Source organism: Camelus ferus, chromosome 2 (genome assembly GCF_009834535.1).
Source record: "Camelus ferus isolate YT-003-E chromosome 2, BCGSAC_Cfer_1.0, whole genome shotgun sequence".
NCBI classification, from domain to species: domain Eukaryota; kingdom Metazoa; phylum Chordata; class Mammalia; order Artiodactyla; family Camelidae; genus Camelus; species Camelus ferus.
In genome coordinates this window covers 44393696-44410350 of record NC_045697.1, presented here as the reverse complement: position 1 = coordinate 44410350, position 16655 = coordinate 44393696, and the positions used below count along the sequence as shown (strand labels likewise).

At 40.8% G+C, this 16655-nt stretch overlaps 1 protein-coding gene across 4 annotated transcripts in view; it reads right to left on the bottom strand.

Moving 5' to 3' along the window:
* Positions 1 to 16655, bottom strand: part of TMEM150C (transmembrane protein 150C) — a 70368-nt gene that overhangs the window by 20194 nt on the left and 33519 nt on the right. The window lies entirely within an intron of this gene.

Here is a 16655-nt window from a genome sequence, read left to right as displayed (position 1 = left end):
ACACGATAATTGCACGTTTAGCTTTAAAAGAATTGGTCAAACTGTTTGTAGAGCAGCTGTACCACTTTATATTCCTACCAGTAATGTAGGGTTGATCTAGTTTCTTCACATCATTATCACTATCATTGATATCACTGTTTGTATTATCATTAAATAAGTGGTATTAATTGGTGATAATTGGCACTGTCACTATTTTTCATTAGCCATTCTGATAGTCATATAGTGATATCTCATTGTGGTTTTAATTTGCATTTTCCTGATGGCCAGTGATCTGAACATCTTCCTATGCACTTATTTGCCATCTGTATGCCCTCTTCAGTGAAATGTCTATACTTATCTTTTACCCATTTTCAACTGAGATTTCTTTTTCTTTTTTTTATGGTTTGAGAATTCTTCATATATTCTAGATACTAGTCTAGATATGTGGTTTAAATTTTTTTTCTTCAAGTCTGTAGCTTCCCTATCTTCTAAAATAGGGTCTTTAAAGAATTATTTTAATTTATTTTTGTATATATGTGATAAAATAAACATAACAATTTTTAACAGTTTTTTTCTTACCATTTTATAAGTGTACAATTCAGTGGTATTAAGTACCTTCATATTGTTGTGCAACCATCACCACTATTCATCTCCAGAACTTTTCCATCATCCCAAACTGAAACTCTAAATCCATTAAACAATAACTCTCTATTCTCCCAACCCCAGCTCCTGGTAATCAGCATTCTACTTTATATCTCTATGAATTTGACTACTCTAGGTACCTCTAGCTTATTTTATTCAGCATAACGTCCCCAAGATTCATCTGTGATGTGGCATGTATCAGAAATTCATTTCTTTTTAAGGCTGAATGATATATCGTTGTATGTATATACCATATTTTGTTTATCTATTCATCTGTCAATGAACACTTGGATTGTTTCCACCTTTTGGCTATTATGAATAATGCTGCTATAAACATGTATATTACATGTAAACAAATATCTATTCATATTCCTGCTTTCAATTCTTTTGGGTATGCACCAAGGAGTGAAATTGCTGGTACTTGGTGGTCACATGGTAATTCTGTTTAATTTTTTGAGGAACCCCCATGATGGCTGCACCATTTTACATCCTCACCAGCAATACACAAGTTTTCCAATTCCTCCACATACTCACCAATATGTGTTATTTTCTGTTTTTTTGATAGTAGCTGTCCTGATTCGTGTGAACTGGTATCTCATTATGGGTTTGATCTGCATTTCCCTAATGATTAGTGATGTTGAGTACATTCTCTTCTGCTTATTGACCAATTGTATATCTTCTTTGGAGAAATGTATATTCTTTTGCACATTTTAAAATTGGGTTGTTTGTTTTTTTATTGTTGACTTGTAGAAGTTTTGTATATATTCTAAATATTATCCCTTATCAGATATATGATTTACAAAATTTTCTTCCATTATGTGAACTGCCTTTTCACTCATGTCCTTTGATGCACAAAGTTTTTAATTTTGATGAAGTCCAATTTAGTTATTTTTTATTGTTGTTGCCTGTGGTTTTTGTGCTCCATCCAAGAAATCACTGTCAATCCCAATGTCATGAGGCTTTCCCCATATGTTTTATTCTAAGTGTTTTATAGTTTTAGCTCTTCTTGTTTAGATCTTTGATCCATTTTGAATTTATATATGGTGCAAGATAACTTCATTTGTTTGCATGTAAATATCCAGAACCATTTGTTTAAAAGACTGTCTTTTCCTCTACCAAATGGTTTTGGTAGAGGTTTTAATTTTGATAAGTTCTAACTTACCAAGTTTTCCTTTTGTGGATCGTGATTTTGATGTCAAGCCCAAGAACTCTTTGCCTAGCCCTTAATAGCAAAGATTTTCTCCTGTATTTTTTTCTAAAAGATGCACAGTTTTGCATATTACATTTAAATCTGTGATCTGGTTATGTCTTTTAAAACTATAGATCTTTATTGTCTTATTCACTTGGGTTAGACCCTAGACTGTTTATAAATCACTTTGACAAGGATCACGAAATATGTGATGAGCTGTCTGTCTTCTGACTTAGTAATAAGTAGTAAAGAAGATTCTTATAATGAAGAACATATATTTCAGTCATAATATATCCTCCCATGCCAGGTTCTTCTGGCAACTGACAAGTATGGACTTAAGAACAGAACAGTGAGGTGTATGTGTGTAGATGGGGAATGCTCCCTTATCTCCTTCACTTCCTTATCCACCTTTGAGTTATCATGGAAACCAGAAGATCAAAGTACCGGTTTCTGGTTTTGTTAACCTACCAATGCTTCGTTTGATGTATCTTTTTTTAAAAGAAATTTTTAATGGAGGTACTAGGGATTGAACCAGGGACTTCATGCATGCTAAGCAAATACTCTACCACTTGAACTATCCCCACCCCCCCAGCTGATACATCTCGATCCATTTACTTCTTCCTCCCTCCCTGGTGGGACTGTGTTAGCCAAAGAAGAGGACTCTGTTATATATACTTTTCATATCCAAAATAATCTATTTGTCCTTCTTTAGCCCATACCCAGCTTATAATGTGACCAAAGAACCTGCAATAGAAAAAAACACTGCTGTGCTCTCTACTCTCTGTGCTGGAGGAGGATTCCTGGAGGTACCGGGAGATGAACGTTTGATTTGGATTGGTTTCATAAGCTATTCTGGCTTGATGAGTTCAGATATCTGACTGGAAGTACTTCTGCAAAGAAAAAATGTATATATCTATTAAAATAACTCTCTTCGCAGCCTCAGTTATTGGAGAATTAAAAGTTAAAACTGAGAGTTTTTCCTTGTTCTTCCATCTTTCCAGGCACCTCTAAGATAAACTGGCTCATCACTTCCAGTCACAGCAGAAGGTGTCACCCAGACTTGACTTACTTTTCCCAGCAAAGTCAAGCTCCACTCTTTCCCTGAGCTGTATCAACGTGGTACCAAGCAGCTAGGAGGGGGCATTTTCCCTTGCCTTTTTAAAGAAAGATGGGGGGAGACAGAAGGATACTCCACCCACCTAAGGTACAGTTTTATCTTTGCTTTCTGAATCATGCTTCCTTTTTATCTTGTGTAATATTTACTCCATTGCTATAAGTCTTCCAGTAATACCGCATAGTAAAAAACTTAGGATAAGTGCTCCGCTGTCCCAAATGGTAAACTAGGTCTCGAACAACGTCACTTAATGCATTTTTGACAAAAGGAGGAAAAGAGCCAGAATCGCATAAATCTCCTTGAAAGGGTTCTGGCATTTAGACTCAGTTGGGAAGACTCTCCTCCAAATGGTGTCATTTATCCAAATGATTTGCAAAGCTGTTATCCAGATGGTCAAATCCTCCTGGAGTGCCAGCACCACTGATTCTCCGTACATTTCTATCGCCTGTTCTTTTCTTCCAATAAACAGCTTTCCCAAAGTTGGAGCAATCTTCGTTCACTCTCTTTCACTGAATCTGTGGTAGGAGTGTGACTGCAGAGTGGGGGCTGAACATCCTGACCTGCTTCCCTGCTTCCCTGAAGCTCTTGTTCTTCCTTAGAGGGAAAACGAACTGTATCAAAGATTCGCCGTGGCTCCTGCTGTCAACATTTTTGTTCCTCTGTAGGTCTTCTTGCTTTAATGCTCAGGAGAATACTGGGTCATTTGAAAATTTACAATCTCACAGAAGCAAACAAAGTGTTACCTTAAGCCCACATTAACTTAGCACCTAAGCCTCCAACTACATTTTAACATGATTCGAAAAGAGGGTCTTGATAAAGTTGAGGTCATATGATTATTCATACTTTTATCTTCAAATTCCAAACCAGTGGTTCTTACAGAATAATCTAGTGAAAGCTGCTAAAGTCAAAGAATATTACATACTGTTACCATTGATAATCCTTAAAGACAAACTTCCTACTCCTTCAGGTGACGGTAAAACTCCTCCAATCTGCAGCTGGAAAAGCAAAGCTCATTGGATCATCTTCATTTGTAGATTCTAAAATTTTACTAGTAAGAAACCACTTATGAAAGTGAAATGTCCCAAAAGTTAAGATAATATTTTGGGGGCCTGGAAATGATTTGCTTGTTATGAGTTAGAAGGATTTTGTATAACTTCGGGTAATGGTGAGAGGCAGTTATAGTTCATGGACTTGGGAGCCAGATTACTCAGGCTTGGAATCCCAGCTCTGCCACTTACTATAGTGGCTGTTTGACCTTTGCTGTTAAGCCCTCTCTGTGCCTCAGTTTCTTCATCTGTAAAATGGGAATGATAGTGGTACCTACCTCATTGGGTTTTTATGAGGGTTGAAAATACATTTAAAGCACTGATTACAGTGCCTGGCATTTGATGGCTTTTCAATAAATCTTAATTATATGCCACTGCAAGTGATACTCAAGGTCTTCAGTGATCTTTTTAAAGATTTTATAATTTATCAGGAATTGAGCTCTCTGCCAAAGCAATTTTTTATTCTGCTCTCAGGCCATCTGGAATGGAGCAGAAGAGATTAACGAGTCACCCACTAGACACTCTGCAGTGCATATGAACCAACAGCATCCTTGATTTTTTTTTAAGCTTCTGGGAATCTTGAGTTATTTTCTACGTCTGTCATAGACAAATGTGAAGGACTTGTCTTATTTTGTAATTGATTTACAATTATAAATGGTAATGACAAGGACTATTCATTTTGCTTTGTCTCTGAAATGTTTGCAGGGTCTCAGATGTAAGTCAACACAGAGAGACCTGCAGTACAACAAACTCATTATGCTGATGGTTAAAATGTTGCTTTCTCTGAATCCTACGTTTGGGAAAGCACGATAGCTTGAGTGACCTGGTGTCACCCTAAAAACACATGACTTCCTCTAATCAGGCAGAAATAAATAATACTATTCAAACCATTAGGCCAAATCATTTCCATGAGCACTGGAGAGAAACGATATATTAATAAAGGAATTCCATAAAATATTACCATCTCCAAAAGAACATGATAATTTCTATGTAGAACCAGCAGTGACTGGTTTTTCCTCAGTGTTCCCTTGATTTCTAAAATCAATACTTTCATTCAGTTGACAGAGACTTACAGGGATTCTTTCAGGCTAGTGGCCCAAATGATTCTTTTTCTCAGAAATCAATGGAACATACTGTCCTCACACCATTCCCAGAATAATCCCAGAAGGAAGTCCCTTCTTCCAGTATTTCAATTCAATATCTTCTTAGCATTTCTATGCCAAGATTGTCCTTAGAGTCCGTTTATATCAGTAATATTAAAAAATATTACCTACATGTGGCAGATATAATTGCCAACCCAACAATCGTTTCTCTTAGCTAACAGAATGTAGTTTTACTCAGGACAGCAGTGTGTTCAGCCCAAGGATATAAGCCAGTCATAGCTATCTCATTTTCCTAAGAGAAGTGTCTTTCCAGACTCCCTTGCACCTGAGATGCAAGGGGAAGACTACTGAGTTGCAAATGGGAAAGCTTTGCATCCCTGCTAATGGAAAGCCTCTTTTCTGCTCACTTTTCTCCTTTCCCACTTGGGATGCTGTTGTGAAAGTATGATACTAACGCTATGGCAGCCATAATGTAACCATGAAACCACAAACACAAGGACCCAAAGACAGCATACTGAGGATGACAGAATAAAAGATGGAAAGAACTGACTTCCTGATAACATCATTGAAATACTGTACTAAATTCCCAATATCGTTAGCTCCCAAACTTCTTGTAATGTGAACCAGTTAAGTCTTTATTGCTTTATTACTGTGGCTGGTATAGCACCAAAATCCATTTGCCCTTTTTCATTATAACTGGGCAAGTGGCTCTTCAACTACACCATAATTAGCAGTCTTCCTTCAAGTAAGTGTGGCCTGTATGTAAGTTCTCTTCAACGGAATGTGAGTGAAGGCTCATACAATAATAATATTGTATTATATAGAAAACGTTCTGTATTTTCTAGAGGTGCACACTGAAGTATTTGGGGATTAATTGTTATAATGTCTAAAATTTATTTTTAAAAACCTCATCCATGGGGTGATAAAAAGTTTTAGAAATAGAGTGGAGATGATTATACAACATTCTGAATGTAATTGCCACTGAACTGTAAACTTAAAAATTGTTAACATGGTCAATTTTATGTCACATGTATTTGCCATAGTAAAAAATTAATTTAAAAAACCCACATCATTAAATAAAGAGGTACTCCAACACATCCATTAGGATGTCTATTATTAAAATCAAATCCAAAACCAAAAAACCTAGAAAATAACAAATGTTGGTGAAGATGTAGAGAAACTGGAACTCTTGTGCACTGTTGCTGGGAATGTAAAACTGGGCAACTGCTGTGGTAAACAGCGTGGTAGTTCCTCAAAAACACAGAGTTATCTTGTGCTGAACACTGGAATTTGACACAACACTGTAAAATGATTATAAATCAATCAAAATGTTAAAAAAAAAACCCACAGAGTTATCATATGATCCAATAACACCATTTCTGGATATATATCCATAAGAACTGAAAGCAGAGACTCAGAGAGATATCTGCACACCCATGTTCATAGCAGCATTTTTCAAGGTAGCCAAAAGGTAGAAGCAACCCAAGCGTCCATCAATGGATAGACAAACAAAATGTGGTGTAAATACACAATGGAATATTATTCAGCCTTAAAGAGGAAGGAAATTCTGGCACATGATACAACATGGACATTATGAGGACACAATGCTAAGTGAATAAGCCAGTCAGAGAAGGACAAATACTGTACAATTCCACTTATATGAGGTCCCCAGAGTAGTCAAGTTCATAGAGAGGGAAAGTAGAAGGGTGGCTGGTGGGGCGGGAGGAAAGAAGGGGATAGGAAGTTAGTCTTTTATGGCTACAGAGTTTCAGTTTTGCAAGATGAGATGCATTCTGGAGATGGATGAGGGTGATGGTTGCAAAACAATGTGAACACACAATGCTACAGAATTATACACTTAAAATGGTCAATTTTATCATCTGATGTTTTACCACAACAGTTTAAAAAAAGAACAGAAACAAGAAAGATATCTTCCAAAAATCTGACCTGTGCCAAGAAAGTCTCTTAATTCTTTAAAAGTGAAAAAGAAAACGTAACAGTCACCTGATGCATCTGGCTTGGCAGGCAGGCCACATTCCTACTGAGCCTACAACTTTAGGAGAAATGATTGAAAAGAGCCTGTATTTTAGTATGAATTGGTTGTTTACTGCTGTTTTTATCAAGGTTTTATAAGAAAGAGACTAGCCCAGTGGAGAATAGACTGATTGGCTAAGAGAGACACAGATGTGGAGGCGTTGACGGGTTGGAAAAGCCAACAGCTTCTATATCTCAAACATCACAAGATTAGAGATGAGAAAAAGCACGTGCCCTCCCTCTGAACGCTATTGTTGCAGAGGACTCAGTAGAGCTGCCATTAAATTCAGTGAGGGAGGCAAGGAAACAAAGAAATACAGCTCAGGACACATGCCATGGAAAGAACTTTGGGAGAGTCTGCTGGCGTGTGACCTGCCTGGAAGTTAACAGGTCAGAAGCCAGCTGAGTTTCAGAGGGATCTGTATTTGCAAAGGTACCACAGCCAAGCCAATAAACCCTGTGACCCCTGTACTCTCAGACTTCCGGCTTTGCACCAGCAGTCAGTGTGCGGCAAGAGTGGTCCAGCCTCTCGGGGGGGCACATCTCCAGCACCCACTTCAATTTGGCTAAAGGGGAAACTGAATAAGAAGAGCCTCCCCTCCCCCAGACAAGGACAAGGGACACACAGAGCCGTGGACAAGAGGGTCCTCCTGAAGAAGAGAACCAGGTTCTAATCAGGGACCGTCGTCCTCTACCAGGGCAGGGGGCCTGCCCGCCGCCTGCCCCAGGATGCCAGCACTGCTATGAGTCAGGGGCTGCTGTGGGCATTTCTTTCTCTTCATTTTCAAGTGCAAGTTTTCATCGTGGTTTTCTAACCCCTGTTCCATTACTGCATACTGAGTATGGGTCTGAGTGTTACCAGGGGAGATAATCTGCCTTTGAGTTCACAGGCGGTCAGACCATTAGGAACGATACTCAAACCTGACGGGAAGGACTGGGCATGACCCAGAGACCATGGACTTTCAGGTGGTGTGTTTACTAGAAGGGTTCTTGTTGGCCTCCCCTGGGATGAAGTAAGCGGGTTCTCTGTGTTGGAAATAAGGCGTTCATGATACCTGGCGGCCAGAGGGACTGACTGCGGCAAAGCTGTTGGTTGCCTATGAAGATCCATTGTCCCCTTTTCCCTTCGTGTTAGGAGAATAACTAGGTATTTGGCTGCACAGCCTCCTCTGCCCTGTGGAGTGGCCACAGGACTAAATTCTCGCCAATGGAATGTGGAAGAAGAGATGTGTGCGACTTCCTGGCCCAGCACACACGTCTCTCACTCGTCTCCCAGGGACCGAGATGGTGATGACCAGGAGAAAGAAGTGAGGTTGAGCACAGCCTGTCACAAACCCCTTCTCTCCCACTGATATGGGACACCTACCTGGGACTGTTACTTGAAGGGGAAAAAAAGCTTCATTTTTAAGCCACATTGTTGGGTTTCTTTTTGCAGCAGCTGAACCTTTTACTGTAGCTAATGCATTCAGAAACTCTGTTAACCACAGCCCAAATATCTGATATCTGCCACTGTTTCCTTTAAAAATGACGAAACCACTGCCCATGAGCTACTTGAGAGGTACATGAATTCTTGATAATAATTTAACAGAATTCTGTCCTGATGAATCAGATAAAACCCAAGAATTCCAAGTGACTATGTGTCTTCTCTAAGTACGTGGGAGAATTAAGGCCAGGGAATGGCTCCCTCACTTAGCATGACCAATATTTTATATATAATTTTTATGTGTAATTTTTACAAGGATTTTACAAACACACAGACATATCTTTTTCCCTGAAGCTCTAGTTATATTTTATAGACCTGAAATCAAAGGAATACTCAGGGAATCCTGGGAGATATAAAAAAGGTTGGCTATCATTATTAATTTTATTTTCTAGATGACAATGAAGAGATTACTTTCAATTTGCCAGATTCACCAGTTGTAAAGAATCTTTTCTAGACTCTTTGCTGTATGCCATGATCTCACGTGCTTTCCTTTCCCTGAGGCAAAAAAAAAAAAAAAAACCCACATAAAAAAACCATAAAGCAGTCTGACCACAAGCTAACTGAAAATGAAATACTTGTGCCCGAAAGTCCCTGGTCCAGAGCTTTGAAATAGCATCACCACAACAACCCCTTCTGACCCACAGTCCCAGCTCCAAGTGCCAAAACAATGACTCCTCGTGATGCTGGCGCTCTCTTGCTAGCTAGGCTCTGATGCCCACACCTCAGGCCTGAAACAAACATGAAGCAAACCAGAGCGAAAAAGAAATCCCCGAAGGACAGGTTAAGTTCAGTAAGTTCAAGAGCTGGGGATCTGAGAAGGAAATTCAGGTAGAATCTTATGCTGCTGGTGGCAGAGTTCTACGGCCAGGAAACGCTAGGCGACTGCTCGTGACCATTAAACCCCAAACTGAACTTGAAGCCCCTCATCTGACAACCGGGCTGCTGCTCAGTGGGTGTGACACACCACAAGTGATGGTCAAAATGATCATTCTTCCACTCTCTGTTCTAGTGGGAACACAGAACAGAGCTGGATCCATGAGCATTGGTCCTGGGTCCAGAGTCTCTGGTTTTAAATCCAGGCTCTGCCACTTAGTTGCTGGATGGTGCTGTGCCGATCGCTTAACCTCTCTAAGCCTTGATTTTCTCATCTTTAGGATGGGATCATAATAGTACCTACTTCCTAGGTATGCCATGAGGATTAAGGGAGTTAATACAAGTAAGGCTCTTTGATGAGTATATGGCAAGAGCTCAATAATTGGAAGCTTATTACTATAAAAGGCTGCCATTTGTGCTTCAGAAAAAGAAAGTAGAACTGCAGATGTATTCCAGCTTAATGATGACTGTTTAGGAATTCAGTGAGGAAACTGAAAGAGAAAGTAGGATAGGCTTTTAATGTTCTCTTGGTGAAGCAGGGTATGACCTTGTACAAAAACCCTTCTAATAGTCTCAGAAATTATGCTGATGACTTCTTCAGAAGGACAAAAAAAAAAAAGAAACCGACATGAAATATACGAGACCAGAGGTTGCTTTGTGGAGTTCACATTGGCGCTGAAGAAGATCATACAGCCTCCTCCATCTCTCTCAAGGCCAGAAGAACTAATCATCAACTCAGAGCCCGAACTCCTGGAACACTCAGAACCATGACATCACCAGAATAAAAGTCAATGGGACCAGGGACTTATAAAATGTAGTTAACTGCCTGATGCGTGTTCTCCCACAGCCAGTGGGCATTCCACATATCTTGTACAAGGTGACCTAATGCAGTTTCTCACTGCATTCGGTTCTCCTGAAACAGACCTCATAAATCATCAACCTTTTCTCTCACCCTCCACCCCTCATTCCCACAGATGATGTCACTTCATGTTAATTTTAAGCGCTTAGAAGGCTACAGGGTATAAATAAGGGCATGTCTACAGAATTATGAGCAAAATTAGGAAAATCACCAACAAAGTTGGCTCCACGGTTAACCAATGAAATTAAGCATTCAGAGCAGTAACACATCTGAACAACGACTTGTAAGTGTTCTGCTAAGAGACTGGCATGCTTCCCAACTCTCAGAAAAGTAGTGACTGGCATGAAACTGGAACTCTAAGCTGCTCAATATGCTGGCCCCAGCCCTCGTGCCCCCCGGTGGCTCTCCAAGGGCTCAAGTGTCCTTCACCAGATAGAGGATGCTTTGGCTTTCGTCCTGGGTCACTTCTTTACAGCAGTGTTTTCCCAACTGTCCCTTTCACAGCTCAGGTGCCAGCTCCCTTCTGCAGCCCATCACTACTTCCCTGGGAAGATGGATCGTGTATTGATACTCAGTTCCTTCAAGTGGAAGGGAGGGCAGGGTGGAGGTGGAGGAATCGTCTCCTATGACACACATACCAGCTCTCCCAAGTGCCCCCTTTTAGTTTCATTAGAATTAAACACAAATGGAGACCAGACTTGAAAATACCCTGAGCTGACAGAATCAGTTTAGTTATATAAACAAAGCTTCATTTAGCTTATTTTGTAAGACAAGCAAGGCTAACCTGACCTGGGTCACTTCTTGTTTATGCTTCTGAAAATCAAAAGTGAGACTTAAATTGCTCCCCCAAATTGGTAACAGGGTCATCTCTAACCAATTTCCTCTCATTTGAGAAAATTCTAGGGGAGAAAGGGTATGGCTCAAGTGGTAAAGTGCATGCTTAGCACACACAGGGTCCTGGGTTCAAGCCCCAGTACCTCCTCTAAAAATAAATAAATAAATAAACCTAATTACCCCCCTAGAATAAAAAAAAATTAATTCTAATATTGTAACCAATCACTTTGAAGAATAAATAACCACTGCCTCCACACAATATGAGCTGCTTTATAACAATATCCCTTTGAAACTCATTCCATGTTTTGGGTTGAATGCTTCTGGTTTGCAAACTGTCTTTTTCTGGTGTGGGCCCACACTTGGGGAGGGCACTGAGGGGGACCACATGCTTGGGTAATGAGGTGCCACCAAGGCTTCCTTTACTAGTGATAAGGGGAAGACTGAGCTTTTAGAGTACGATGTTTGCTTTCTGTATTCTCCAGAAACATAAAGACATGGGAGGTGGAGAACAGTCTAGAAGGCCACAGGAGACTGCCATTCCCATCACACTTCTCTGCCTTGAGAGTTCTCTGGTTCCGACTGGTAAGCTAGCCAGGGTGTGCTCTGTCCTTGTCACCAAAATCCACAACTCACCAAAGATAACAACATGGAGAAACCAAAACACTGAATATACTTGAAATAGTTTTGACATGATGGGAGTAAGTGCCAACAAAACATCACTGAACATATTCCAAAAATCAGTTAGGGGCCAGTAGCACGCAAAATTTTGTTTCCTGATGAGTCAAATGATACATTTAGAAAGGTAAAGAGATGCTTCTAGTTTTGTTTGGGGTGCAAATAAAAGTTGGCATCTTAATGCGTGAAATCAAAACCCTGAGAGGCATCAGAGAGCCAACTGTGTGGTCCTGAAGCATTCTGTATGATGAGAAAGGAGAGAGAGGAAAGAGTGGGTTAGGGTCAAAATGACCTGCTTTATTAAAACACAACAACAACTAATAAACATGACCATAATTCAAAACTGGGTTGCAGAAACTAAGATTATCTCAGAGGTACCACTTCATTCTTTGATCTTTTATGAGCAACAACAAAACTCTGATTTTTTTCTTTCTCCAAAGACATTCATTGTACATTTGGGTAGACACTACACATTTCTAAAAAGAGAAAAGTGTATCTTGGGAGCCCTGCCTTTCATCCTCTAGCTGTGAAGGAACAGCCCATTTCTTTCAAATGGCAAACAAGCTACTTGCAGCTTTCTCTAGTGGCTTCAGAAAAATATCCAAGTAATTGTCTTCTCTGTCTTTCCTCCTTATTTACATACCAACCTAAAAAAGGGAGATTGCATTTTCACTCACTCAACAAATATTTACCAAGTGCCTTCCCTAGGTTGGGTATTGTACTGGTGGTGGGGAAGTTACAGTTAGGAAGAAGGCAAAGATTCTGCCTTCACGGTGTCTAGAGAAGGAGATGGACACAAATAATTACAAATGCAAATGTAATAACTTTCATAATAGAAACAAGCTCTACCAAGCCCACAGTAAGGCGTGCATAATCCCACTGAGGAATCCAGGGAGCCATGAACAGAAGAGGTGACATTTGAGATGATCTTGAAGGAATTCACCAGGCAGACAAAGCTAAAAGGCCATCCTAGGCAGAGCGATGGCTTGAACAAAACCATGGAAACAATTTGATTATGAACCTGTTTTACCAATGAAGAGGATTTCAATATAGGACTGGGACTAGGAGAGCAGGAAGCTCTTGCACTGTTCCTGGAGAGAGACACTGATGTCCTGAACCAAAGCAGCAGCAGTTGAGACATCGTGAAACAGATGAATTCAAGAAATATTTTGAAGGTGGGAGGTTAAAGTAGAAAGAATGCTTGAGGCATTTCATTCTTGAAAACATAACTGAGGTAGGGTCTGCAAAATACACTTTTCAATAACTAGGAACCCTTTAATTTATTCTACTGAGGGAATTTTTGTAATTGGAGGAAAATCAGTTTGGGCTTAGTAAAGAAGAAAAAAATTATTGCATTGATAGGATCTGTAGATTTTGTTTTAAAAGAGAAGTATGTAAATGAAAGTACATTCTGGGGATGCAGTCAATATTGAAATTGAGTAATAAAACCAGAAGGAACTGTATTATTTTCAAATTCTACTCCAGTGGTTTTTCTCCAGTTAAAGTGGTCACAAACCAGAAAATCTAATTAACGATGGGGTGGTGGGGAGGGAAGATGAGCCTGAAGATTTACAGGAGATAAAGATTTATGAAAACTCAATGATAATCAGGATAAAGCAAGAGGCCAGGACAGCTCTTTAATTAAAGCATAACATTCCATTTCTTGTTTTTTTATTGTTTAACAAAGATAAAGAGATATGCAGAACTTTCTCTTAGGCAGAAAAATGTTTAACAGCTTCTGATTATGGTTATAAAATGATACCCACAGATGTGGGCAGACATCATTCTGTTTCTCCATGGCTCCACAAAACACATCCCTACCCTCTGCTACAGGGAGGCCACACAATCGCTTTAACCTCATCCCATTCCTTCCTGCTTGCACCTGAGAGTGGGCCAGCTGACCAACCACGTGAACCTCGTGAACAGGCAGGGAGGCTGGGGCGCCAGCCATTGCACCCTGGGCTCTACAACCATCCTTGCCCAAGGCCTGAAAGAGCAGGTAGAGGAGAAAAGTTGCAAAGCCCATTTCTTAGGCAAAGGAAAGAGAACTTTTACAGGAAAGGGAAGGGGTGCATTTGGAGGTTGAAGCTGAGGAGACAAAGGAAACTCTATTTGAATCCAAAGAAAAGATAAAAATAATGAGAGAAAATTTCTTCTGGCAACGATGTTGGATCCTATCTGCTAAATGGGCTTCATACTTAGAGTGGTCAGAGGTATCACTGAGCCTTTGGGATCAACCTGCCTGGAAAGTATTTCCTAGAGAAATAATAACAATATCTGATTGTCATCGTTCCAGAGATGATGATGAGATATTGGTAGCCATTAACATACTATGTGCCTAATATTCTGCCAGGTACTTTACATGAATTCTGTCAAGTCCTCACAGCAACTCTGTGAGGTAGAGTTTATTATTATCTCCAGTTTATGAACGAGAATACAAAGGCTTAACAGAGGGGGTCACAGAGCTAGTAAGTGGTGTGTCCGAGTCTCGCTCACTACATTCTACTAAATTCTATTATCCTTTATTACACTCATTAATACAAAAAAACCTCAGTGAACTATAATGTCTGAAGGATGTTCTAATTAGTTAAGTTCAGATGGCTTTGCTTTTAATTCTTACTGATAATCTTTCTAAAATCTATCTAACCTCAGTAAAGATAATGTACTCAGCATAATTATGCCTTTCACTGGCGACTGAGGGTCTTTTGTTGAGAACTATGATTTGTCTCCTAACAAATGTGATGTCCTCATCTTTCCCCAAGTAATTCTTTTTTTTTTTTTTAATGGAAGTTCTGAGGATTGAACCCAGGACCTTGTGCATGCTAATAAGAATGTACTCTACCACTGAGCTATTCCCACCCCGCATCAGTGTAATTCTTATCCAGCTTTCTAGAACCAGTTCTACTGCCAGCCAATCCAATAAGCGTTTTCCTTTACCACCCAGCCCACAGTGGGGTTTTCTTTTAAAATACTGTCCATATCTCAGCCTTTTCAGTTCAGAGAGTACATCTCAGAAATTTCAGACCCACGGATATTGTGGTGGATTTGTAATGTGTCAACTCGGCTAGCCTGAACGAAGTTTTCCAAAATTTCCTTCCCAGTATGTTTCTGGTGAGAGTGGGGCAAAAAAAGGATTATTTTCACATGAGATTTGGAGGGGAAAGTGAAGCAGCAGCCATTAAAAAAAAAATTTAATTTGGAATAATTTTAGATGCACAGAGCCGTTCTGGTTCCACACTCAGAAGGCTGGGGCAGGCGCTTTTGTGGCTCCCACACCAGTTGTTTGTCTCCTGGCTCCTCTTCAGTGAGGGGCAGTGCTGGGCCTACAGCTGCTCCCCTTCTCCGGATGCCCCTTCAGAGCCTCCAACAGCGGGGTCACCAGTGTGTTTAGCCCCATGAGGGAGGCACTCGCAACTCTGGTGGGACATGCACATCATCAAGATTGGAGGTGGAATTGACGGGTTCCAGTCTGTCCTTGGGTTTGAGTTCATGCCCATGCTCTCCCCTGTGAGCTTCCCTTTGCTCTCCCCTAACACCCCTTTTTCATCTATCCGTCCCTTCCCAAATGTCTGCCCAAGTGGACTCAAGCTCCAGAGTCCACCAGCAGCACAGTGAAGGCAGCAGCTGGGCACAGACCGTTTAACCAGCATATAACTATAGTTCAAATCCTTGTAAGCAATCGCACACACGCACACACACGCACACCCCTGCACACCCCTCTATCTGTGGTTCTGCTTCTCTCTTTGAACCTTGCCTGATAGACAGGGAGGGACTGAAGGTTTGAATTTTGGTTCATTGCTTTTAAAGGGTAAGATCTCCACTCTGATGACTTATTCATACCCAGAAGCTAAGTTCAAGGAAAGGAAGGAAGAAAAAGAAAGGGTAAGAAGGGAATGATAAGGGATCACGGAAAGAGAAAAAATAAAAGTAATTTGTGATAATGGAACATGTCTACTTCATGCCAGGCACCATGCCTGGTGCTAGAAATATAAAGATCAATAATAACCCTAGACCTCATAATCTGTGGGGGAGGAAGGATTCTTAAAGAGTGAGCTGTAATAGAGTAAGTGCTGTATAATTGGCATGGATAAAGCGCTATGGGAAAACAGAGGAGGAAGTCATTAATTTTGTCTGAAAGGAGCAGGGAGGGCTCTGTGGAGGAGGTAACACTGATGCTGGGCCATGAAGAATTAATAGGAAATCCACCTGTACAGGGATTCTCAGACTTTAGCAGGCATCAGAATCACCTGGAGAGCTCATTAAAACACTGATTTCTCAGCCTCACCTCCGAGTGTCTGATTCAGTAGGCGTGGGGTGGGGCCTGAGAATCTGTATTTCTAACTAGTTCCCAGGTGATGCTGACGCTACTGGCCTGGGGACCACAGTGAGAATCGCAGATCTAGTGAGGAAAAGTGGGGATGGGGTGGCGAGCATCCTGGACACAGCAGGGGCCGAGTTGCGAGAGGCATAAAAATTCGTTTACAGTTTTCCTCCCTTCTCTCTTACTATTTCTACTTCCTTTGCCCTCTTTGCCCACTGTCTTGGATAAATCAAGTTTGATGGTGTCTGTGAGGCATGAAAGGGGAGATGCTCAGAAGGCAGGGGACAATCCTGGGCTGGGGTGCAGGAAAACAGGCTGGACACACTGATTTGGCAGTTAGCATCCTGGTGACAGGGGAGCCTTGAAAGTGCAGGGGAGACACAACATAAGGAAAGTGTGCACAGGGCAGGAGAGGAGCGAGCAGGGAGGGAAGGGGAAGACAGCCGAGCACAGGAGAGCCCAGCAGGGCCGAGGACAGAGGGCGCAGGACAAGGGAGAGTGAG